Raw genomic sequence first — 16,256 nt, 5'->3', positions numbered from 1 at the left:
CTGGCAGTGACAATCAACTGTTACATGGGGAAGGGAGAGGAAGTAGGTGGTTCATCTCCCTCCTGACCACCCACAGGTGATCAGTGCTGCTGTAGTGCTTTCATCACCTGTTGGGTGAAGAACCAATAGGTTCAATAGCCTCAGCTGTAGATCTCATAACAGGCAAATAGGCTGCAGTTGTAGCTGCATATGACAATCTAAAGCTGTTAAATGTTGACACATGTGCTCAATTTATTTTAGGACTGGGTAGAAGACTTTTTAAGTTTTCACAGCCATCTCTGCATATTTTTGGATCTTGATGCTACCCAAAGAAAAGAAGTCACTTCCTTAATTCGTTTGAAGGCTTTCTGTTCCCTCCAAGCCTGCTTTTGTTCTTTGCAATCCATAACTTAAATATGATAATGCATGTTTATTCTCCTTTGAGATTCCGTATATCATCTTAGCAGCAGCTAGGAATTTGTGCAAGAGATCCACTACTAGATGAAAGCGTGGCAGGCTGCCAAATCTCAGCTCCTCTACAATTTATGCAAAGCCTGCAATCCTAAGCTCATTTACTGGGAAGTTTGTTCCATTGACATGAGAGCCTTCCATGGAAATGTAGGGAGAGACAGTGGTGTAAGATACGCTCCTCAAAGACTACTGCAAAGCCAATTAAGTTCAGAATTTCCAATCAGAGAAGAAAAACTTTAATCCAGTGTTCAGGCCTTTGAATTTAATATAAATCTGGAAACGGTCAGTTTTGTATATGTTTATTCTTATATCTGTTATGTCCCATTTCCACATTAATTTGATTTAAAAAACAACCCACAAAGCTCTGCTTTACTTTAGTTTAAATATGTTTTTGTATGTCAATGTAAACTTTTATAACAGTATTTTCTAAAATACCCATTTTTTTTTTTTGTTTAATTGCATTTGGGCGTGTTTATTGAGCTAAGAACTGTACTGCAAATTTTGGAGAGGTATAGAATCCAAACCCTATTGGTCTTCCAATTTCTGTACGAGTCCTGGAGGTAAGAATTAGGTCAGCTTGTTTGTGGAATGGACTGAATTCTCCTCGATTCTTATACTGAATGCAAATAATGAAACCTGCATCTATGTCTCTTGGATTAGATTTCAGCATGGATTTGAGGATGTGGATAAACAATTATATGTGGAGCGTGGACATCAGGAGACGGAGCCTTTATCAAATGTTAGCAGGTATGAAAAAGAAGATGTGCAAAATATTAAGGGTCACCGGGTGCTCAGTCAAAGAACAAAGAGCAAGTGTAGCTAACATCCTCAATCTCTATTTATTCTCTGTGAAAGTCAACCTTTCGCTAACCTTTTGAGCACTTCTATAGTTAATAGTTACCAGCTCAGTAATGTGCTTGGCAATCTGACATATATGAGTAATTATCTCCCCCTATCCCTCTGTTTTCTGTTGAATCTTGACTACTGGATTCTGACTCCATGAAGCTTTTGGTAACTAGCAGAGTTATTTAAGAAGATGATATGCAGTTTTCTTGTTGGGCTCAAAACACAGGCCTGCAGCAGGCTTTATTTAATTCACTGATCATAAATATAAGCTTCTTCGTGTAACTTTTGTTTCCCCTTCCAGCAGCAATGCCCTCTTTTAAAAATCTTTGTTTTGTGTTGGGAATTCTTCTGCATTTTTATCTAGCTGGTTATTAAGTTTTACAGGAATCTGTAGGAAGGAAGGATAAGGCACCTTTTAAGAGTACACGTCTGAGCAAAGGAAAGACAGCTTTGGCATCTAGGAACATCCTTCCACCCTCCCAATGCTTCAGGATATAATTTTGTATGGTTTCCTGACAACTGAACCTAAGGCGGTGGCGGTTGTTTTTAAATCTTCTTGATCCCTATAAAATACTATGTGAAAGAAGATAATAGCTTATTGTTGCAACCTAGAACTTGCACACTCCTAATGATTCATCCACAACTGTTATACCCTGTTTTGTGTACTCTGGGTCGGTGATGTTACCTAATCCACGATGTTTAGTCATTTTCTATTGTTGTCGAATACGGTGAACTTTCTTTCTCTGAAGGACAAAGAGATATGAGCAAGGGTTACCTGTAAGAACTCCAGCTACCCATTAGTGGTTTGAACACCTAATGAAAAGTAGGAGAAAGCCACAGTTTTCTGCAGGACTGCACATTATCTTGTTTCTCCCTCTGCCTCTTACACATACACAGTTTCCACAAGCGCGTTCCGAGTGCTTTTAGCATTCTATTTTTGGAGCAAATTGCTGGAGTAGTTTTTTCAGAGGCACTGTGCGATGTGGCGTCTGCAAATGGATTAAGCTTCAAAGCAAGAATGAGAGAGAACAGTACAGTACAGGGATGTACCAGGCTGAGGTGAAGAGTAAATGCCGCGTTGAGGAGGAAAGAAGGAAATACTGGGGCTTCAAATAGATTAACATCAATTAAGCAAGGCCAGTTTTATGCTGAAAGAGGGGTGGTGGTAACGTCTCCCATGGAAAAACGTCCTTACCACTTTCACGTGAAAAAATATATGCTTCTGTGTTGCACTATCCAGTTGCAAGATATTTTGTAGTGAGCCAGTGTCACTGTAAACCATGAATAATCTATAAAAGCAGTGTTTATTAAAATATTTTTAATAGATTTGTTTTTACAGAGGTACCTCTGGTTATGAACTTAATTTGTTCCGGATGTCTGTTCTTAATCTGAAACCGTTCTTAACCTGAGGTACCACTTTAGCTAATGGGGCCTCCCATTGCCGCCACACAATTTCTTGTGCTCATCCTGAGGTAAAGTTCTCAACCTGAGGTACTACTTCCGGGTTAGTGGAGTCTGTAATCCGAAGTGTTTGTAACCTGAGGTGTTTGCAGCCCGAGTTACCACTGTATAGCACTAAAAAGGGGGCTAAATGATTGTTTAATTATCCCATCGTTTTTCTACCTAATGGTCAGAACACTGGAAAATGGTAGCAAATTCTACTTACTACTTGAGGAATTGGTTAGAATGCTGCCTGCATATTTCAGCTGATATCTCCATGGATAAAAGGATTTTAAAAGGCAGAATATTCCAGAGCAGAAATGTGGTGAAACATGCCTATTTCTGGGGTATGACCCTAACAAGTCAAATTGTGGGTTAGATGCTATTAAACCTAGTCACTCTATTACTACTTCCAGGGAGATAATAAGAGTACCCATTTCTCCAGAAAGCTTGGTGTAGCCCATACTTTGATTTCTTGAATGTGCTGAGTTAAGAGATGTGCTATGGAAAACCTTTCAGTCACACCACAGTGTTGCTTCTTTGAATTTACTATATTTCCTCTTGCTTGCCGTGCAGCATTGCTGAGTATTGTGAGCTGATACTCTTTCCTCTTAAAGGAACAGCAGTGATAGATCATGAAAACTGCAACCTACACATCAGCATTTTAGTCAGATACCCATTTACTGGATCACTGAATACTTGTGTGCATAGTAAAGTGCCTGGACCCAGAATAAAAAGGATGATAGATGTTTGTCATTGTCTGTAAACTTCTATTTTTGGCTTTTCTTCAAAGGAAATGCTGTGTGGGGTGTTCGCTTGTTTTTGAAAAAATATATCTGTGCACATTGCCATCTTCTTCCCCTCCACCCTCCCAAAGCTTGTTGAAGTACAGATCTATCTCTCAAAACAGCTGTAGGCTTCCACATCCAATCCAGTGCGGTAGCTTCCATGATTAAATGAGCTGAACCTGAGCCAGAAGGCAAAATGTCTGTGGAACAAATGAGAATCTCTTTAGTGAGCAATTTCTACAGGGGAAATTTCAGAGGTGTTTATATAGACTTCAAAAAGTGTGCTTAATTGGATTTTGTTTGTCAAGAGGGAAATAAAAAGATTTAGGTTCTGGGGCATTTTATCTCTCTTAAAACAGTGTAGAGGAAAGGGGAAACTAGACTTAAATGCCGTTCATGATTAATGCGCAACCTTGAGCATGTGAAATACTGTAGGCTGCTTATATCTGGTGAAGAAGCTGAGCTATATTCAGCTACGTTGAACAGAAAAACACGGGTCTCAAATCTTATCAGTAGGTAGAGAGAAAAAGCGGAGGTGAGTGGGGAAACAGAAGTGGCATTTCATAGCATGAGTACGTGTTATGGTTTGAGACCAGCTAAATTAGATCGTTTACTCATTATTGCCAAGGACATGTTATCTAAAAGGCAGCATTTGCTGGGTTGATCATGTCCCACCAGCTATTAACACTCACATTAAGGCAGTTGTCCGGTTGGAAGTCTAAATATGAGAACACCACCAGGATCCTACAAAACATATAAAGCAGGAGTAGAGAAGCAAAAGTTGTTGAGCTCCAACTGCCATCAGCCCCATGGCCGAAGGTCAGGAATGATGGAAGTTGTAAGTCATTAACACCTGGAGGACCACAGGTTTCCTACCCCTTATCTAAAGGTTTCATGTAATCTCTTAGGAAATGCAAACGTAACCACAAATTTTGAAAATAAAATCATTGGCTTCCCAAAGTACATTGGTACCTTGGTTTAAGAACAGCTTAGTTTGTGAACAACTTGGATTAAGAACACTGCAAACCCGGAAGTAGGTGTTTCGGTTTGTGTACTTTGCCTTGGAATAAGCACATGTTTCGCTTCCTGTTGAGTGTGTTCCATTTGTAAATTGAGTCCCCCGCTGCTATGGGGAAGCACGCCTTGGTTTAAGAACGCTTTGGTTTAAGAATGAACTTCCGGAACGGATTAAGTTCATAAACCAAGGTACCACTGTATAACACAGTAGACACTTGTAGTGTACAGGACTCTATTATCCATACGTACAGGTACTCAAATAAGAAGAAAAGTAATGTTTTCCAAATCGTTCCCTAAGTTTTTGAACCCTTAAAATTAGCTTGTTATTCAAATGATAAAGGATGAACCTTTCTGGCTCTTGTCTTTTCTTGACATGGTGAAAGCAAGTCAAGTTGACTTTATTGATTTCTGAGCCAGCTATGTATTGGATTTAGTGCATCACCACAACTGATTCAGCACATTGTTGCAAAGCAGCCCAAAATAGGTGCAGCAAAGATGTGCTAAAGCCAATCATATGACCACCGTCTTTGAAATCAGTTGAAACTGGAGGAACAGCTCCTGTTATGTTTGTTGGACTGCTTATTCTGGAAATCCTGTATTGAAATAGCATGAAAATCACAATAAAATGGTGGGCAAATAAAAGGAGAGGAAAAGAGGAAGGGCGGACAACATCGGTGGAAATATAGGACAGGGTGGTGACAGTCCCATTAATGTTAAGCTATTTTCCAGTTGTTCTTTTTTAAAAAACAAAAGCACATGAGCATTAGCTTAAGTTAATAAAATAGCACGGTGTGGCTGTTGGTGAAAAATTGCTTCCATGTGTTGGGGGTTTCAGGCTTGCAGCTGTGTCTTGCCGCATGACTTGACCAAACCACATCAGCAGCCATTGGAGCTGTGGTGTTGAGCCCTCAAGATTAAATATGCATTTCATCAAAAACAAGGCAGTGCTTGTCAGTGTCTGAATCAGGCTAAATCAGTGTGCGTAGAAAGCAGAGGAAGCATAATGAAGACACCAGTGGGAGAGAATGTTATAAGTAATTTTAATGTCAGAAAGGTGCAACAAATTGTAACTTTGTTTAATAATAGAACCAAAATAAATTGTTAAGGTTAATTTTGATGTCAGAAGACACGATGAATTGTATTTTTAATTGAATTTCAAAAATAAAAGTGTTACTTCTGTAGCGTATTCACTTTGACTTTTGAAGTTCAGTAAAAATATTAAGATAAAGATGCAGTGACTTCTACAGCAGCGGCAAAAATAAAATATTGCTTATTTATTTTAGAAGTTACATTTGTTTCTTTTTATTATTGCATGCCTGGGACGCGGGTGGCGCTGTGGGTTAAACCACAGACCCTAGGATTTGTTGATCAGAAGGTCGGCGGTTTGAATCCCCGCGACAGGGTGAGCTCCCATTGCTCGGTCCCTGCTCCTGCCAACTTAGCAGTTCGAAAGCACGTCAAAGTGCAAGTAGATAAATAGGTACCGCTCCGGCGGGAAGGTAAACGGCGTTTCCGTGTGCTGCTCTGGTTCGCCAGAAGCGGCTTAGTCATGATGGCCACATGACCCGGAAGCTGTACACCGGCTCCCTCGGCCAGTAAAGCGAGATGAGCGCTGCAACTCCAGAGTCGGTCGCGACTGGACCTAATGGTCAGGGGTCCCTTTACCTTTTATCCTGCCTTTCCTCCAAGGATCTCAAGGTGGTGCTCCCCATTTTAGCCTCCCAACTTAGACTGAGAGACAGTGACTGGTCCAAATGAGCTTCATGGTAGAATAAGGATTTGAACTCTGGTCTCGAGCCAACACTCTTAACCATTACACTACACTGCAAGGGCTTCTCAAGGCCGCTTCCACACGCAATTGCAGCAACATAAAACAAAATGCATTCTAAAAATGCATGCAAAGCAATCCAATTACAAACACCTAAACCTAAACCAAAAAATTAGCAGTTTAGTAAAATGCAGATTGAAAATAAAATGAGTTTGACATTTAACATCGACCGGCGAGCTTTTCTTCTCTACCTGTCTGTGCTTTAACTTCAACAGTTCCCCACACTTGTCATGTGATTGACAGCCTTTAATCCCTGTTTTTCATTAGTGAATCCCCGTACATGGTGATAGGTGGTGCGGGAGGGGGAGGATTCTAAAGCCGTTTATCTGCCAAGTGTCAGGAAGCATTATTTATGTTTTCCATTGTGACATTCCACTGCTGACAGTAGGAACTGTGTGTGTCAGTCCACATCATCTAATAGCTGCCGGGCATGTTAGCCAGCATGCTATAGGGGTCACACAAGGACACTGCGCTTTGTGAACCTGGCTGCTTTTATCTCCTCTTGGTGCCTCTCCTTTGCATTTTCTGTTTGTGAGAACGAGAATGCAGATGTTAAAAAGCTGATCACTCCAGAGTTGCAATTGGGGGGGGGGGGAGAGAATTGATTCAGTTGGAATTTATCAAATTTGAACATTCCCGAGAACCGAAACGTAGCCGTCTTGTAAAATTATTCTTAATTCACATTCTGCAATGCAGTTCTCGAAGCTGCCTCAGGCTATTATCCTAATGGTAAAGCCCTCTGGTAGGGCAGTTTGGGTGGTCAGCCATACAAATTGCTCATAAACACTCACATGAATATCAACTATTCAGAGACCACCCAAAGATAGGTGGGTGTTTTCATACAAACTCGCACAACTACACCATAGCTTGCTGTATTTTTAACTTGCCTTTCCTTCAAAGACCTCAAGGCAGCATATGTGGTCCTCTTCATTTTTATTTTCAGATACAGTAAGTGGTCAGCCAGTGAGTTTAGTGGCTGAGCAAGGATTAGTCCTAGTCGATAACCATTGCACCATATTGCCTGTACAAAACGTTTATTTGTAACTGTTTCTAGATTGTCACTTCTCCGCTTCAAAGAGAAATGTCTAGTAACATGAAAATTCTGAGCTCTATAAATTGCAAGTGTTATATTCACCCTTTTCAGGTGCATAGACCCATCCACATATTCTCTCCAGAGTTGTGTGATTCCAGAGAAAATCCCCATAATGCATAATGGAGGCTCTTTCTCTCTGTGATAATCCATATAGGGGATGGGGCTAAGAGGTCATGCCCTGTGGAAGTACATCTGAAAAGATAAAGGGTAAAGTGTCCTCTGTAATAATAATTTTTAAGGGAGAAACGAAAGCAGCACAAACTGTCTGGAACAATTATATATTGCCAGAAATGAGTGCTATGAAAACCCAGTAAAGAAAATAATAATGTTGATTTTGGAGCTATGATAGACTGATGCACCCTTAATATCTTAACAGCCTTAATTTACATTTCATGCAAGTGTGATGATCTCATTCATAGCAGGCAGCTGAGGATTAAATCAATATTGCTTTCTGCCTACTCTCAGCCATGGAGAAATTTAATATTTCAGGAAGGCTCGGTAGTTAATTTGGATTTTAGAGCAAGCCTTTTCAAATGTGCTGATACGAAGCACAAGATGGCAAGATTTCAGAAGGCACTCATATATCATTATGGCTCTGTTTCCCCCTGTGTTTTGCCTGACTTTGTCCTCTCTGCCTCAGTGACAGAAAATTGAATTCAGTAAAAAGTGCCAAAATCTCTTCATTGTTTGGAATAATACTGGGAAAAGTGAATTGTTATTATTGCTTTCCTTGCTTTGTTAAAATTCTTAAGAGATTGTTCAGATCATTAAGCTGAAGAAAGTCTGCATCTGCAGCTGAGTGGTTTTTTTTTGTGTGCACCCCTTTGAAAAGACAGCAGCTGAGAGTCAGGCTTTAGAAATTATCTGGAGGAGAGGCTGGTAAGACAACAAAAACAATGGAGTTGACAAAAGAGAGAGTGACAATTGAGAATTATTGCGTATCTCTTGCCTTCCACAAGCAGCTACAGATGGGAGGTGTTTGTGTGCATCTTTTCACAATCAGAATTAGGGTGGGGTTGAACGTTTACCCCCACACCCAAACATACATGCATACATTTTGATTGGGATCCACCCATCCATCTGCTAAATGGGGATGTTTTTAGGATGGTGACTTACTGTACTGACAGGTTGGCAGAGTCCCCCCACCCTTTCTTCAATACAGATATTGCTGCCGCTTTTCAAGCACCAGTGAAACAAACCAGTAGCATCTCTGCTTGCTTTTGAATAGAAAAATACAATTAACAATTGTAACATAGCATTGTTCCCGGGGCTGTTTGAGGAAGAGAGGAATGACTGACCCCAATAGACATTAACATGCTCTTCCAACATGTAAGAATCTACATAGATTGGGGGGCTTTGAGACAGGATGTCTGCTGTGACCCATTTCTGGGTCCCATCATTCCGCCTGGACACAGAGGTCCAGCTCCAAGGGCCTTCTGGCGGTTCCCTCACTGTGAGAAGTGAGGTTACAGGGAACCAGGCAGAGGGCCTTCTCGGTAGTGGTGCCCCCCCCCCTGTGGAACGCCCTCCCATCAGATGTCAAGGAAATAAACAACTATCTGACTTTTAGAAGACATCTGAAGGCAACCCTGCTTAGGGAAGTTTTTAATGTTTGGTGTTTTATCGGGCTTTTAATATTCTTTTGGGAGCTGCCTAGAGTGGCTGGGGAAACCCAGCCAGATGGGCGGGATATAAATAAATTATCATCACTATCAGGGTTGCTGGGTTGAATCTCATTCTTATTAGAAGACATTGGCACTGTAATGATCCCTGGCCCAAATATATTCCTTTTATCAAGATCACTAAAGAGTTATGTTCTATAAAGTTTCTGAAATAAGATAGACCATGCAGGTATCTGCAGAAAGCTTTGCATTTCCAAACACTACCAGTATATTCTTTTTCAGTTTGTGTATCATCTTTCCTGGAGCAAAATGCAACTGGCACCCGTCAACTGCTTGCATCAGCCCTGACCATTGTGGATTTATTGGTGGCATAAAGCTATGAGACTTCATGAAATCATGAACTTTACCTTTGTAAAGGCAACCTCTCGATTTTGTCCTCAGGACATGGTGGATTAAAGCTGTAGGTTTAGTTACTGTATGATGCTATGAATTTATTTCGCAAATGCTGCATCAACCTAGATAGTTCACAGTTCTAAAAATTAAAAATAAATAAATCTCAATTCCATAATGTTAGTTGGAACTTGTCCATGTCATGCGATTATTTGCCCCAAGAATTATATTCAGCTTAATGAAAGATACATTTCTCTTTGTTTAGCCTGAGTCTGGATTCTAAGATCTAATTCAAGCCAGGTTCAGGGTTCTTGTGTTAATTCACAAAGGTCTAAACAACTTGTGCCCAAAGGAACTTAAGAACCATCTGGTTCCTTATGCTCCACCTTGATCACTGAGAATGGACTCCCCCAGGATGTTGTGGACTCTCCTCTCTTGGAGTTTTTTATTTTTTATTTTTTAAAATAATATTTATTAACAGTTTGAAGACGATAAAAGAAAAAAGAAAATTCAACAAAACAATACAACACAATACAAATACAAAAACACTACGTAACACTAACACAAAACATTAAATTAACAGAACAAAACAAACACAATTTAGAACACATCCAATAATTTCAATATCTTAGCTTTCATTCACTTCTTTCCATGACCTCCTCACACCTCCCTTTTTGTATTCCACTTCAATTAACTGTTTCAGCAATTCCTTTCCATCTTCCTCTGTTTTCTGTCCTGTAATTTATCTTAACTTATTCTAACCTTATTTTTCCCCTTTAATACATTAAAAATCTATTTGTACTTAATTCCTTATAACATTTCTGCTAAAGCCATACAACTTCATTCCAACATTTTTCTAACATTCATTAATTTTACAGTATTTCTGTAAATAATCTTTGAATTTTTTCCAATCTTCGTCCACCGACTCTTCTCCCTGGTCTCGGATTCTGCCAGTCATTTCCGCCAGTTCCATCTCCTCTCTTGGAGGTTTTTAAGCAGAGGTTGGATGGCCATCTGTCATGGATGCTTTAGCTGAGATTCCTGCATTGCAGGGGGTTGGACTAGATGACCCGTGGGGTCCCTTCCAACTCCACAATGCTATGACTCTATGACTATTTATAGGACACTTTTTGTGGAAAATGACTGCGTAGAACCCCAACTTTTTTCTTTTTTCCTTTAACTGATTTATGTTGCTTTTTCATTAAAAAAAATGTAAAAAATGTTTTAAGCAAATAGTGAAACAAAATAATTTGGCCCTTTCCCCCGGAGCATTCTGTGTTTTAAATGTGCACCTCATACACTTACATGCTCCCCTTTATAGAGAATTGAAAAGCTACCATTTGGGTCCTGCCACCATCATGTCCAGCTCTGCCCCAAATACTCGAGGAGGTGATTAATTTTAATTCAGAAATGTACAGGTTTGATCTAATCACCAGAGCTCCAGCTTTTCCATGTGCTCTCTGTGATTGCTTGTTTTCTTTTTCTTAAATATTTTAATGCAGCTCTTCCTTTATACTTGAAATCCTCTGAGCTAATTTCCACCCAACCAGTCTGACAGTCTTAATATAGCATTTCTCCTGTTTAAAATTTCACTGTTCTCTTTGGCCTAATTGCATCTCAAGATAACAATCCTAATTATAACATCAGGGAGCCCCCTGTTAATTTGTTAATCATTGTATCCTGCTTAGCTAATAAACACCTCAGTTTTGAACCTCAGTGCCTGCACCCCCTCTGGGCATTACTACTACATCATAACAAGGCTATAGCTTATTGCCCCCCAACTTCATTGTAGATATGGCACTTATCAGCTGAAAGTCACAAGTTAACTACTTTTTATTTTAGTTTTCTGTTAGTCTGCCAACTGGATAGTTTGGGAATCTGAACCTAAATAAATAGTTACAGCCCAGCTCTTAAATTTATGTAAAACTTGTTGGGATCCATTGATTGTTAGACAGAAAAGAGTTTTGCATTTTGTATTATTCATTCATTCATTATTAATTAAATCTATACTATTCCTGTGACTCATTTGTTTTAAGCATTTCTAATATTGAATTTTAGCTTCTTGTAACCCACACTGGGACCTGCTCAGGAAGGGCAGCTAATACATTTAATAATAGTGATGATGATGATGATGATGATGATGATGATGATGATAACAATGATCAATAATAGACGTAATTCTAGGGTGGCCAACAGAAAAGAGCTTAAAACAATACAATTAAAATAAACATATAGATTTCAAACAATTAAAAGCAACTGAAAACAATCACCTACACCTAATAATTTCACGGTTGCCAGGATCTTTCAGGTGTCAACCAGGAATGTTTTTGAATTCTTCTGGAACGTTAATAATATTGGAAACCAATTCACCAGGGAGGGCATCCCGCAAAAGAGGAAGGAGAAAAGTCTGTCATGGGTCAACACCAAGCTGCCAGTGACAGTGCCATGAACAGGTTAGGCAAACTATCCTTCGAAATTAAATCTTCAACCAGCTTGGAAGCTCTCTTTATTTTAGAGTAGTGAAGAATATAACATTTAGGCATATGCTTGGGAGTGGGGAGGGAGCTATGCCTATCGATCATATGAAACAGCCTTATATTTGTCATCGTCGTCGTCTTCTTCTTCTTCTTCGAGTTTATTTCCCACCCTGTACCCGGAGGTCTCAGAGTGGTTCACAGAAAAGATCACAACCTGTACAATCAGAATAAAAACATCAACCCAACAACACGCCTCCCCCCAAGAAAAGAGCCACATTTTAAAAGGGTATAGAATGTCAAACAGATGAACCAAAGGCCTGGTAAAAAAGGAACGTTTTTGCCTGTCACCTGAAGGTGTGCAATGAAGGCTCCAGGCAAACTTCCCTGGGGAGAGCATTCCACAGATGGGGAGCCACTGCAGAGAAGGGCCGTTCTCATGTTGCCACCTTCCGGACATCTCGAGGAGGAGACACATAAAGGAGGACCTCAGAAGATGATCTCAGAGTCCAGGTGGGTTCATATGGAAAGAGGCGGTCCTTGAGGTATTGCAGTCCTGAGCCATTTAAGGCTTTGTAGGTCAAAACCAGCACTTTGAATTGGACCCGGAAACTAATCGGTAGCCAGTGCAGTCGGAACAGGATCGGAGTAATATGTTCAAACTGCCTTGCTCCGGTGAGCAACCTGACCACTGAATTCTGCACTAGCTGAAGTTTCTTAACCATCTTCAGAGGTTCTTTAGCTCAGTCTTCTCTACTCCATGGGTTGGGAATGTTTTCAGTCCAACAGCAACATCCCCTTGTGGGAAGGAACGTCACAGGGGCAGAGGCAACAGGGAGTGCGGCAATGAATACGAGCCCCAACATTTGAGCCGTAGGCTATGTTGCACACCCACAAAAGTCAACTGTTTCTACACACACGTTATCGTTATCACCCATCCGGACAAGGAAGAAACATTATTACAGCCAGGCAAAAGCACTCAGAGTCTGTGGAGCAGGGCAGGTGAGGGGTGTGACAAGAGAAGAGTCCTGAGAGCTGGATAATGAGACTTGAGGGGAGGGCAGCAAGGCCATTTTTGCAGAAAAAGAGGTGCCTGAACTCACTCTGAATGCCTCACTTGTTCTCTTGCAATGGTGCCCACCTGAGAGGTGTCTGAACTGAGTTCCAGTGAGTTCTGGCTGCAAAACAGCCCTGCGTACGTCTATCTAAAAAAACCTTCCTTGCCTCCACCACAAGACCACTGTCCACAGTCTAAAATGGCCTAAATGCATCAGTGGTTGTTTTCACATACTGAGATACATGCACCAGCATTTGGTCTGGGTTGTCTGTCCTCGGACTGCCCTTTCTGCCCTCCCTTTTCCGCATGCTCTAATAAGTCAGGAAGTCTTCAATTAACCATAGTTTCCAATTGCATCTGCCCTGGGAAATTATGGTTAGCAGGCTTGGATCAGCTGGGATCTTAAAGCACACCTTCATGTCTCAGTTTATTAAGTGCAAATAATCACCTGAACGCACGGCCAAAGAGTGCAGAGTGCATAACTGCAACGCAAGCCATTTATTTTAAAGAGAAGCTCCAGCTTGGGCTTCTAACCTGCAGAGATCACCACTCAGTTAAACTGGCTGAGACTCTGAAGGCGATAGCTTATCGCAGCAGCCAGCTGATTTTAATGCAGAGATATTTAGGGAAAGGCAGCTTTATGATGCGAAACTAGGACATATTAATCAGAATTGTTTCCGACGCATTAAGACTAATTCCAATGCATCTTTTTATAAATATTTAACACAGGAGTAAATAAATATGCCACTCAGCGTGTGTGTGTGTGTGTGTGTTTGTGTTATAAATGAGATGACAAAGGAGGGAGATAGCTAGGCAGGCAGGGCCTTATCTATATATGCTCCCCTCTCACTAGGCTGTAAAATATGAGCCTAGATTCATGGTACTGATGCTGCTTGATGAGGCATTTTAATGACTCTCTAATTCAAGCAGAACACAGATACACACAGACCTTCAAATATAGGTCACTCCTCTGCGCAGGCCTTTCCTCGCAGCCTGGCGTAATATGCTCAGAGATGCAGAATCTCCTCTTTGCGAGAGACGAGATGAGCATGAACCTGCTCCCCAGTGCATTGGCAGCTGCTTCTGCACACGTTGTACTGAGAGGAGCGAGAGCTTCTATTTATTCCTATCGGGAATAAATAAAGAAGAAATCCCCTGTGGATTGTGCCCATTGTTGCTTCGGAATTGGTGGCGTGCATAAAAGTAAGGCAGCACAGCACTCGATGATTATTTGGTTTTGTGAGAGCTGAGAAAAACATCGTTATGGTTTAACTAATTAAAATGAGGCAGGGGTTTTGGTTTTTGTGTTAGTTGGGCAGAGCCTGTTGAAACCTAGTTCCTTGGCTATGATTGGATGCCAAGCAGGACTAGTATTTCAATAAGCAATTGCTTCTCCCTCGAATTCAGCTGCTCAACCCCCCCCCAAAAAAAAAATCCTGGAAATTGTAGTTTCACACTATTCAACATTTTTCCGATGAAAAGAGAGATGTCCTATTTAACAACAGCAACACCCGCCCATCTGACTGAGTTGCCCCTGCCACTCTGGGTGGCTTCCAACATATGAAAAAATAATAATAAAGCATTAAACATTTAAATAACTTCCCTATACAGGGCTGCCTGGGGATGTCTTCTGGAGGTTGTATAGTTACTTATCTCTTTGACTTGTGGGGGGGGGGGGTGGGAATACATAACTGCATACCCTCCAACATTTCTCTGATGAAAATAGGGGTGTCCTAAGGAAAAGTGGGACATTCTGGGATCAAATCAGAAACCAGGATGGCTTCTATAAACCCGGGACTGTCCCTGGAAAACAGGGGCACAGACCCTCCAAGTCCCCCTCACAGAACTACAATTCCCAGCACCTTTAACAAACCTGGGTAGCCTCAGTAGCTGGCTGCAATGGATATGACGGCTGTGACCGTTCTTGGACTGGGAGAGCTTGTCCACAATAGTTCAGGATTTGGCTACTTCAGGATTGGGCTGCTGCAGTGTTCTCTCTGTGGGACTTTGCCTGTGCTTGGCCCAGAAGCTGCAGTTAGTGCAGAATGCTGTGACACAATTGCTGGCGGGAATGAGGCCGGGTCAGCATCTAACACCTTTGCTTAGAGACCTGCAAATAGAATCTTATCTGCTACTGGGTCAAGTTCAGGTTGTTACTCTTAGTATATAAAGCCCATAACATCTTGGCACTCATTTGCCCACTCCACTGCTTTGATCTGAGGAACTGTCACCGTTTTACAGGTCAGGTGCCACATAATATTTGCTGTGCAAAAGATAGAAATCTATCCTTTGGTGTGTCAGCGCCTGCACATGCCTTCACTATACTCTTTCTGGTGCCTGTTAAAAACATGTTTGTTTAGGCAAGCCTATGCAGACATTTTGAAACTTTAACCTGGTCTTGCCTCGTTGCTGATTTTCTTTTTTTTTTGGAATGTTTTAAATACTTGTTTTAACTGTTTTCCACCGATACTTTTATCTCCCATTCTTTTGGCAATGCACTCTGTGGTTTTATTGACATCAGGCAGTGTATTAATACTGCAAAATAAATAGATAAACGTTGCGTGGAGGGATGCATTTTATTCAGACCTAATTATTATTTGTGATAGCAGTGGTGCTAAAACTGGTGCACTCTTCTTGACAATTCACAGGAAGCTTTTGAGGTTTTTTTTGGGGGGGCTGTTCAGTCGTTGCCTTTGTAACTCTTCTGCCTCCTTTACATGCAAAGAATTATGGGATAGCTTCCTAACAGCCTGGCTTCTTTTTATCAGCTGATCGTTTTGAAGTTCACTAGTGAGCAAGTTATACATGACGCACAGCAATCTGTTTTGAAACAACTTGCCCATCTGTTGCAAAAGTAGTCTCTGAAACAGCTCCTCAGTTTCCAAAGCTTCAGATTTGTAATGATTAAAGAATTTCCAGGAAGCTTTTTAAAAAATACGTCAAATGTTTATGCAATGTGTTAAAATGCTTATATCCTGGGATAGCTCAGTCAACAGAGCATAAATCTCTTGATCTCAGGGCCATGGGTTGCAGGGGGTTGGACTAAATGACCCTGGTGATTCCTTCCAGCTCTATAATTATACGATTCTGCTGCCTATATAAGAGCACTGTAGTGCTTGTGCATATTATGGAAGCTGGCTGACTTGTTTTACACTGGCATGTACTGCTGCGTAAAAAGATAATGCAGCTTTAAGATCACTGGCTGCTTTAGGCAAACAAACCCTGTGACCTACTTCATCCTGCTATACAAA

The sequence above is a fragment of the Podarcis melisellensis genome (genome assembly GCF_964234715.1).
Source record: "Podarcis melisellensis genome assembly, chromosome: 11".
Lineage (NCBI taxonomy): Eukaryota > Metazoa > Chordata > Lepidosauria > Squamata > Lacertidae > Podarcis > Podarcis melisellensis.
The sequence above is the reverse complement of the archived record's forward strand: the minus strand, read 5'-3'. Positions refer to the sequence as shown.